This window comes from Abramis brama (assembly GCF_963993115.1).
Source record: "Abramis brama genome assembly, chromosome: 20".
Lineage (NCBI taxonomy): Eukaryota > Metazoa > Chordata > Actinopteri > Cypriniformes > Leuciscidae > Abramis > Abramis brama.
The window spans coordinates 7376392-7387052 of record NC_139982.1 but is presented as its reverse complement, the minus strand read 5'-3'; the positions used below and the strand labels follow the sequence as shown (position 1 = coordinate 7387052).

General features: G+C 50.3%; 1 long non-coding RNA gene across 2 annotated transcripts; it reads right to left on the bottom strand.

Annotated features, from left to right (window-relative positions):
- Nucleotides 1-1203: 1203 nt before the first annotated feature.
- LOC311071473 lies at nucleotides 1204-10451 on the bottom strand. Of its 2 annotated transcripts, XR_014603858.1 has the most exons (5): nucleotides 9751-10437; nucleotides 9487-9598; nucleotides 2652-2729; nucleotides 1968-2526; nucleotides 1204-1547 (listed from the first exon to the last, which is right to left on the bottom strand). It is a non-coding gene; the product is annotated as an uncharacterized lncRNA (long non-coding RNA). The 2 variants fall into 2 exon arrangements; XR_014603857.1 differs by lacking the exon at nucleotides 1204-1547 and having other exon boundaries at nucleotides 1680-2526; nucleotides 9487-10451.
- Nucleotides 10452-10661: the final 210 nt, after the last annotated feature.

The window sequence follows — 10661 nt, the reverse complement described above, 5'->3', positions numbered from 1 at the left end:
GAGCTTTTGTGGTGGAGCAGAGCCTGCAAGGCAAAGTAGCCCACATTTATAAAATAAATAAATAAGGGAAAACCTTAAACAGAAATATAAAGTATAATGATTTTGTCACTACTAATGCAACAGATTATGACTATGTAAATGGAGTGATTAAAATGAGTGATGTATTGTGAGCACTGAGGATGAGGAGCCACAGCAGAGTCCTGGAAGTGGACGAGACCCTCCATCACTCCACCGGCCCTTATTGCCTCATCCGGCCCGATGTTGCTGTGGGCTCTTCATCCTCAGTGAGACCAGAGCCAGCGAGAGAAAGAAGACACAAGTTTGAGGATCTGATCCGGGAGAGAGCGAGAAGCAACAGAGAGGGAGGAGAGACAATGGCGGGAAATGGAGGATGAGGAACGTAGAGAAAGAGAAAGACAAGAGCGGGAGGACAGACGGGAACGAGAAGACCGAAAGATAGAAGAAAGAAGACATCAAGTCACTGTGTCGAGCCCCTGTGTCGAGCCCCCATGTCATTGTATTTAGTTTATGTTAATTAAACTGCACTTGGGTTCTACCAGCTTGCCTGCAGTGGATCCTTAAAGAATACTTGGCCTTCTCCTATGAACCCAGCAGTGGCCCTCCTGCATCTACGCCAGGGGGATCGTCCCGTGGAGACGTATGTGGAGGAATTCTGTGAACTGTGGACTTCAATGCTGCTCTCAAAGGTATTTTTCGGTTTGGTCTAAATGACCATTTGAATTATTTAATACCCAAAAGCAATATTCTATGGATTATTGTGCAACATCTTAACTATGTCCTGTTACTGAGTGGCTCATCATATACTGTGGGTTTTGCAGATGATGAGCCCCCGCAATCCCACAGTATACACCAAGCCTCTTAGCCGGCATTTCAACGTTGATTCACCGGTTAATCAACGTCAGGGACCAAGGTTTAATCAATGTTGAATTATGTTTCGATTTTGCAAATAGAATCAACGTTGATATTGTGACGTAAATTGTTTCACTGTCTTACCTTTCATCATGGAAGAATACAATTGTACATTCAATTACAAACTAGTTTGCAGTTGGAACATGAGTCATGGCAATGCTGACTGAGTTTGTGATTAACTGTACATACTGTACACTAAAAAACTGTTAACTGTCAAATGACTGGCAGCAATGGCTTAATTACAAACACATTTAATAAAGAGTTAACACATGCTCAAGATTGTAAAACAAGTTTTATTTTGGGAAACAAAACAAAAAAAGTCTAAAAATACTTTCTAAAACAGATGAAAAACATCTCAAACTTTAACTTGCAGCGAAAATTATGTTTTCGATGTAATGTTAAAAACCTGTAGAAGTAGAAATCTAAGTGGAATATTTAAAGACAGTTTTTGTTCAATTACAGTAAACCTTAAATTAAATACAACATTTAATATTTAAAATGAACAGTAAAAAAAGTTTTTAAATTCTCAATAAAATGCGAAGCCTTGTTCAGTGCTCGACAGAGTCCCAGCCTTCCTCTCGCTCCCTCTTCACTTCTCGTCCGCTGTCTGCACTATCCTGAATAAATAAAAGCAAAAACCCTGAAAACTGAATACAAAATAAGTCATGTACAAGATTTTCACTTTACAGTTCAATTACAGTCGGGTAGAAAACAAAGTATACAACACTATCCACTCTAAAACACATATTTGATGTATTCAGATGAGTTATTTTAATATTACTTCATGTGTCAGTTACGGTTACTATCATCATAAGGTCATGATTTCATCTTTAAAACAGACGAAGAAATCAACAAATGGTGGTGTTGAGCTGAGAGGGTTGTGGTCTGTTGTTCTTTAGCTTATATCTTCCAATGCAGGTTTATATTGTTTCAACAGTTTTTGCCTGACCCCTTGGGGCTCCGTATATATCTGTTAATATTTGTGGAGAAACATTACACTGTTTTAATTCAGAATACTAACTATACAATGTACTTACATACAACTATACATAGCCAGCAGCCATATCACCCTGTAGCCCAAGACTGGTTGCCCACTGAAGCTAAGCAGGGCTGAGTCTGGTCAGTACCTGGATGGGAGACCTCCTGAGAAAAAACAGGTTGCTGCTGGAAGAGGTGTTAGTGAGGCCAGCAGGGGGCGCTCACCCTGTGGTCTGTGTGGGTCCTAACGCCCCAGTATAGTGACGGGGACACTATAATGCCAAAAGAGCACCGTCCTTCGGATGAGACGTTAAACCGAGGTCCTGACTCTCTGTGGTCATTAAAAATCCCAGGATGCCCTTCGATAAAGAGTAGGGGTGTAACCCCGGCATCCTGGCCAAATTTGCCCCTTGGCCTCTGTCCATCATGGCCTCCTAATCATCCCCATATACTGATTGGCTTCATCACTGTCTCCTCTCCACCAGTAAGCTGGTGTGTGGTGGGTGTTCTGGTGCAATATGGCTGCCGTCGCATCATCCAGGTAGATGCTGCACATTGGTGGAGGTTGAGGAGATTCCCCCCTTCTATGTAAAGCGCTTTGAGGTCTCAGAAAAAGTGCTATATCAATGAGAAAAAATATTATTATTATTATTATTATTATTACTTATTCAATAAAATTAAGTACATTTTTATTAAATTAAGTAAATATCAAAACATATCACAAAAGGTCAATGAATCCGTACCAGAAGTGATGGAGCATGTAGCAGCGAAAGAAAAACCCTCCACCAAACTGCCAGTAATCAGCCGGATCCTTGGAGAATCTGGAGGGGGAACGAAGAAATGATTCACTGAAAAGTCCTTAAAGCAGGATTTCTTTTTTTTTTTTTCACCATTCCTTTAAACAATCTTAAAATTGATTTAAATTTGACAAACGTTTGCCATTATAACACATTCACACAACATGAACAGAGTAATGTCATTTGAGACTGTTAGTTCTCTTACGAGAGGTCTCTCGTATTGCGTAAGGTTAGCTTACGCATCGGGAAAGTCTTCTTTCTTCGAGATCTGAAGCCAAAAAATTATCCTTAATTTTGTATACATTGTCAACGCAGTGCAGCAGCCGACAGACCTAGGCAGGCTGTATAAGCGTGCTCATTGGCTGCTCGGTGGCAGCTACTTAAGCCTATCGGTGAGCGCTCTGAACGCGGCAACCAATGAGGGCGCTTCGCGCCCTCCACACCCTTCTAACCGTCAGAATGGGTGTGGCCAGCGTGTATAAATTCAGCGCTCACAGGCTAAAATTCTGATTTTCTTGTCTTCAGCGAAGCACTTCGCATCGCTGGATCTGGAGAAGCCGCCGCCGTTGAAACCAGCGACCAGCAAGCCTAGGACAGCGCCTGAAGAAGCCGGCCGCCTTCGCCGCCTTCAGCCTTCCGTGCCTGCTACGCTATCCGGCGTCATATCCTTTTTCACTGCTGTGTGTTTGCCTACTGCATCACACCCTCTCCTTCTAAAAGAGCGCGGGGCGTTTTTCTAAAAATGCCCCGTTTTTCATGCGGCTCGTGCCGCGCCCCGCTCAGCGACGGAGACCGCCATCTCATCTGCGCTCTCTGCCTGGGCCGCGATCACGCCGCCACCGCACTCTCTACGGGCGGCTGCCCCGAGTGCGAGGAACTTCCAATGTCGACCCTGCGGGCTCGGCTTGGAGTTTTCGACCTACATGTCTCCCCGTCCGTCCCTGCTGGGCCGCGCAAGAAAAAGCGCCGCTCACAGCGACCACCGGAGACCAACCAGGCGTACAGAAGCTCGCCGGAGCCTTTCCCTCGAGCTTCTCCTTCGCCTTCCCCGCCCCCCCTCACGGCCGCGCAGCCGCCGGCCGCCGCCGCTTCAGGGGATGAGGCGGATGAGCTTGGTGAACGCGCCGCGGATACCTGTTCTCTCCTGGCCTCTGACAGCGAGGAATGGTCTACCGCCTCCTCTTCAGTCCAGGATTCAGGCCGATCTCGAGCGGGCGAGGACGCGGAACTTTTACGCCTCCTCACGCGTGCTGTCGAACAGCTGGGCCTTGACTGGTCTTCCCCGGAAGAGCCAGCCCCGAACAGACTCGACGGCTGCTTCCTTCACCAGAAAAGCACCCTTCCTGCCTGAGCTTCACAGCGAGCTCTCTAAATCGTGGACTGCTCCATTCTCCGCGAGAGTGTCTTCACACGCCTCATCGACGCTCTCACAGGTTGACGGCGCCGCTGAGAAGGGGTATAATTCCATCCCCCCTGTGGAGGAGGCGGTCGCAGCGCACCTTTGCCCGCCCTCTCGTTGGCGCTCAAAGGCTGCCCTCCCGTCCAAAGCATGCAGGACCACTTCAGCCCTCGTCGGCCGCGCTTTCGCCGCCGCGGGGCAGGCCGCATCAGCACTCCACTCTATGGCAGTACTGCAGATTCTCCAGGCTAACCTCCTCCGTGATCTGGACGAGAAGCGCTCGGAGCCTGCTTCCATCACGGATTTGAGGAGCGCGACGGACCTTTCCCTTCGCGCCACGAAATCCGCTGCCCAGGCCATTGGAAGGTGCATGGCCTCTCTGTCAGTTACAGAGAGGCATCTCTGGCTCACGCTCGTGGACATGAGGGAGTCTGAGCGCGCGGTGTTTCTCAACGCCCCCCTCTCCCCCACCGGCCTGTTCGGCCCAGCGGTTAGCGGGATCGTCGACCGTTTTTCGGAGGTTCAAAAAACTACACAGGCAATGAATTTGTTTCTGCCTCGACGCTCCAGACCTGCTGCACGCCGTCCTTCGGACCAGCCTGCACATAGCTCTGCCCAGCGCCCAGCTCGACCTCCGTCCTCGCAGCGACGACAGGGCGGCCGCCCTCGCTCTCGCTCGACCAGCCGCGTCAGACCGCCGCCTCCCCGGGGACCCCGGCAGAGGATCGCGGTGAAGCCTGAGCCTCCAAAATCCTCCTAGCCCGAGGAGAAAAGCGACGACTGGGTCCCGCCGCGGCCGGACCGTCGTCAAAGCTTCACGTTCTGTCAGTCCCCGTTGCTACGGTTACTGCAGACACTCATTTCGCAGCCAACGAGCCGGTGAACTCACCCTCTCGCCTGCACACAACCGCCGTTTTCACGGCGACTCAGAGAAATCTCAAAGAGAGTATTATGCCTGGTCGCGCGCCTCGCGCTGTAAGTGTTTCAAATGCAGAAAATGTGCCCACTTATCTGTGTTCACCTCTGCACACAAGCACTGTAAACCCCGTGTCTCTCACAGAGCCCACTCGCATAAAGCTGGCACAAGCCGCTCGAGTGATAAAAGTAGGTCACGTGTCCACCCCGCTGTGCCCACACCTACTCACTACCCGCTCTGTTACACAACCCCTCACAACCGGTCAAGTTATAAACACGGATGCTGTGCCCGCTTCCACGCGCTCACACATCCGCTCTCTTACTTCGCCCCCGACGCTGCCTTCGAGCGCCGTGCTTCACACTGTATGTTCCCCGTCAAAAGCCACCGGGACGCTGTGTGTAAAACGGCCAGTTACCGCTGTGTGCGACCCGCCGTATCTAAGCACCAAGAGCGCGCGCGTCACGCCCGCCCCTCCGTCTCGAGCTCTCGAGCCCGCGATCAGCGGCGATCAGAGCCCGGAGGCCATTCTGCCCCTGGCTGCACACGCGAGAGCGTGGGAAGCTATTCCAGGCGCGTCAGAATGGGTGCTGAGCACAGTAAAACGAGGCTATACTCTGCAGTTCGCTCGCCGCCCTCCGCGCTTTCAAGCGCGTATCGAGACCAGAGTGAATGGGGAAGTAGCACATCTACTTCGAGCAGAAATAGCCACACTGCTGTGCAAAAGGGCAATAGAACCGGTTTCCCCTTCCATGAGCGAGTCGGGCTTTTACAGCCGTTATTTCCTCGTTCCCAAGAAGGACGGAGCTCTCAGACCGATTCTGGATCTGAGACGTTTGAACAAGGCTCTTATGAAAAGACCGTTCAAAATGCTCACAACCAGACAAATCCTCGCGCAAATTCGCCCGAGGGACTGGTTTATATCTCTCGATCTAAAAGACGCATACTTTCAGATCCAGATAATACCCCGTCACAGGCCATTCTTGAGATTCGCCTTCGACGGTCAGGTATATCAGTACACCGTCCTGCCGTTCGGCCTGTCTTTGGCACCTCGCACATTCACGAAGTGCATGGACACGGCTCTCGCTCCCCTGAGGGGTCGGGGAATGCGAATTTTGAACTACTTGGACGATTGGCTGATCCTAGCACAGTCAGAGGCCGAACTCATCGCCCACAGAACAGTGCTTTTAAGCCATTTGGACAGCCTGGGGCTTACGGTCAACTGGACCAAGAGCTCGCTCGTGCCCAGTCAATCAACCTCTTTTCTGGGTTTGGATCTGGACACTGTAGCGATGACGGCCCGCCTGTCGACACAGCGCGCGCGCTGCATTCGACGCCTGGCCGCGTCCCTCCGGCCGGGCAGCACCGTACCTCTCAAAACATTTCAGAGGTTACTGGGTTGTATGGCCTCAGCCGCAGCAGCGCTTCGGCTGGGTCTTTTACGAATGCGCCCGCTACAACGCTGGCTGAATGCCCGAGTGCCTCACAGAGCATGGGCTTCCGGCGGTATTCGCATCAGAGTGACTCAGAGCTGCGTTTCAGCTCTGAAGCCCTGGTTAGCGGCCGACTGGTACCAGCGGGGAGTGACAATGGGAGCTATCTCACACTGCAAAGTTATCTCGACGGACGCTTCCACCTCAGGCTGGGGCGCTCTGTTCGAGGGCAAACCGGCTTTTGGCCTATGGTCAGACCGGGAAAAATGCCTCCACATAAACTGTTTGGAGATGATGGCGGTCGAGAACGCGCTCAGGCGCTTCCTCCCATTCATACGGGATCACCATGTGCTAGTCCGCTCGGACAACACGGCCGTGGTATCCTATGTGAACCGACAGGGCGGTGTCAGATCCAGGAATCTGTGCAGGCTGACAGAACGCCTTCTCGTGTGGGCTTACCGCTCGCTGCGCTCGCTGAGAGCCGCGCACGTGCCGGGCCACCTGAATGTCGGTCCAGACAGACTGTCCAGGGACAACATTCCCCCGGGAGAATGGTCTCTGCACCCCCAGACAGTCCAGTTTCTCTGGCGCCTATTCGGCAGAGCGGAAATCGACCTCTTTCCGTCGAAAGACAATGCTCAATGCCCGAAGTTTTATTCGAAGAGCGAGGACGCGCTGTCCCAGACATGGCCCAGCCTCCCGCTGTACGCTTTTCCTCCGATCTCCCTGTTGCCACAGGTCATTTCGAGGATCAGAGAAACGCACCACTCAGTGCTGCTTATAGCCCCGCGATGGGAAAACCAAACCTGGTACCCAGAGCTAGTGAGGCTGTCGCACTCACCCCCATGGCCGATCCCGGTGAGACAGGATCTCCTCTCCCAAGCCGGTGGGTCGATCTGGCATCCCCATCCAGAGCGCTGGTCGCTGCATGCATGGGTGATCAACGGATACCCGTTGACCTGTCAGACGGGGTCGTGAACACGATCACACAGTTGAGAGCCCCCTCTACGAGACGGCTCTACGCGTCTAAATGGTCGGTGTTTTCTAGATGGTGCGCTACTAAAAACTTGGATCCGCGCGCATGCGGGGTCCCGCGGGTGCTCTCCTTCTTGCAAGAGCTGTTGGAAAAGGGCAGATCCCCTTCCATGCTCAAAGTGTATGTGGCCGCTATTGCAGCGTTCGCTGAGACGACGCGCGGCCGGGCAATGGGAAGGAATGAGCTCATTATCCGCTTCCTCAGAGGAGCTAGACGGATGAACCCCCCGCGGCCCCCCTCGGTTCCCTCGTGGGATCTGTCCTTGGTCCTAGCGGCCCTAAAGGCTTTTCCCTTTGAACCGCTTGAATCCGCGGATCTAAAATATCTGTCGCTTAAAACCGTTTTTCTGATAGCTCTGTCTTCAGTCAAACGAGTGGGTGATTTGCACGCGCTATCTGTTAGCCCTGCATGTCTTGAGTTCGGGCCGAATGACTCGAAAGTCATTCTCAGACCGAGACACGGTTACATCCCCAAAGCGATTGGAACCCCGTTTAGGGCATAAGTTATTTCCCTCTCGGCTCTGCCAGTATCTGATAGTGGGGACAGTGATAACCTCCTATGCCCTTTCCGGGCGCTGAGAGTTTACATCACGCGCTCCGCCGCTTTCAGGCGTTCAGAGCAGCTCTTTGTTTCCTTCGGCGGACGCACCAAGGGTCTCGCCGCCTCGAAGCAGAGCTTGTCCAGGTGGATAGTGGACACGATAGCAGCAGCTTATGCCTCCAGACACCTGCAGTGCCCTCTGGGCATCAGAGCCCACTCCACTAGAGGCATGGCCTCGTCGTGGGCCTGGTCCAGCGGAATTTCTATTCACGATATTTGTATGGCGGCGGGCTGGGCCTCCCCGTCAACATTCGTGAGGTTTTATAACCTGGAAGTTCCTGCCCTACAGGCAAAAATAGTGTCAGTATAAGTGACGTGTATGCTCTGCCCATTTCTAGTGTGCAGACTACGTTCATATGCTGGCGCTATTCTGGTACTATACTCAGGGTGAAGTGTTTGACTCAGACCGGCCGATCCGCTCTGTTTCCTATTTTCCGTTACGCGCTGTTGTCGGTGCTGGCCCGCGCTGCTGGCCGCCCGTATTATTCTCTGTCGCGCGGGAATTTTTCTCTTCATGTGAGACCGACTATGTCGTTTTTCTCCTACCCTTATGAGTGCTTATGTACTGTATGGGCTCGCTCTGCCGGCCCTACTGTTTGTACTGTTATATGTTTATAGACCGGCCGCGCCGCTCTATTTCATATGCTGCATGAAGTGCCTGTACTGCGCTGGCCCGTCTCCCTGACCGGCCACATTTCCCAGCAGAGTGTTTTCCCCGGTTTCCCTGGAATTCATGGGCTGGATGCTCGGCGCACACGGCGTTGACAAAGGGTTCCCAATGCGTAAGCTAACCTTAAGCAATACGAGAGACCTCTCGTAAGAGAACGTACTCGGTTACTAATGTAACCTCGGTTCTCTCTAGAAGAGGGAACGAGTATTGCGTAACCTGCCGTGTCGCGCCACGAGCTTTTGCGCTTCAGACTGCGAAAACCAGAATTTTAGCCTGTGAGCGCTGAATTTATACACGCTGGCCACACCCATTCTGACGGTTAGAAGGGTGTGGAGGGCGCGAAGCGCCCTCATTGGTTGCCGCGTTCAGAGCGCTCACCGATAGGCTTAAGCAGTTGCCGCCGAGCAGCCAATGAGCACGCTTATACAGCCTGCCTAGGTCTGTCGGCTGCTGCACTGCGTTGACAATGTATACAAAATTAAGGATAATTTTTTGGCTTCAGATCTCGAAGAAAGAAGACTTTCCCGATGCGTAAGCTAACCTTACGCAATACTCGTTCCCTCTTCTAGAGAGAACCGAGGTTACATTAGTAACTGAGTACGTTATATGATTAAAAATGTGAACATACACTTAAAGCATGGCAATCCCATCAGAAAAATGTGTGTCATAGCAAGGGAAGCACAAAAAAAGCCAATTGGTACACCAAAATCAAGCCATCATATAATTGTACCTGCAGCCGCATTTATCCTGTATGACACGTCTGAGGGTCTTTCCCTTCATGTTTTCCAGTGAATTAAAGAAAGGACTGATGAAGGTGACATGAATCCCCTTTCAGTGCAAAACTTCAGAAGAAAGACCAAAGGACAAAAAGTTACTCAGACTTTCTATCAGTAAATGTCTTAATTAGATGATGAGAATCATACTTAATACTATATATTAATCCCAGTGTAGGTTTTCGAAACAGTGGGTAAAATTGACTAATAAAAAAACTTACCGTAGTTGGTGGATTTGTCTCTCTGTTGGGTGTTCTCCACCGATAAAAATCTTATTCCAATGCTTGATCTAAAAAAATGTAAACAAATATCTTTTCATTGGCAGTTATCAGTGTTTGAAGAGGTTATGTAAACATACTTCTAACGAATAAATGACGGTTTCATCACTTTACTCATTCCCACGCTACAATCATGATGATGCAGTCGCAACAATCTTGAGCAACGCTTGTCTTTCGAAGATGAGACCATCAAGGACCTCAGCATCCTTGATCAGAGTTAATGGCCATCAAACCCCAGCATCTGCCATGGTGAAGAACAAGTTAAGCGACTGTGCAAGTGATTTAACTTGTGCACAGACCAAGCACTGAATGGGATGCGGGACCTACTGGAAGAGCCCAACAGTGAGCCCAATGACCTGAAGCCGCTCATTAACTGTATGACAACATTCCCTGTCAGCACAGCAGAGTGTGAGAGGAACTTTAGCCTTATGAACAATATAAGCACAGACAAAAGGGCTGTCCCACTGGTCTCAAACATATCAAACTGAATGATGATTAACATCAACAGACCCCCTACTTCAAAGTTTGATCCTAGAAAGTATACAAGGACCTGGTTGAAGAGCCACCATGATGCCTCTCTGTGAAAACCCCTGCAGAGAGCAAGTGTGTCTGCAATATACTGTAGTACATGGGTAGACAGGCTTACAAACCTGCACTGACTATAAATTCAAAATCAGTTATTTGTTATTTCATATTTATGAAATTGCGCTACTTACCTACTGAAGTCCCTCAAACCAAAAATATAAGCACTTGTTTAGAAACCCTGCATGAGTATATCATTGTGGTTTTCATGAAAATGTTGTAAAATGTATATATTTTTGTTATATATATATATATATATATATATATATATA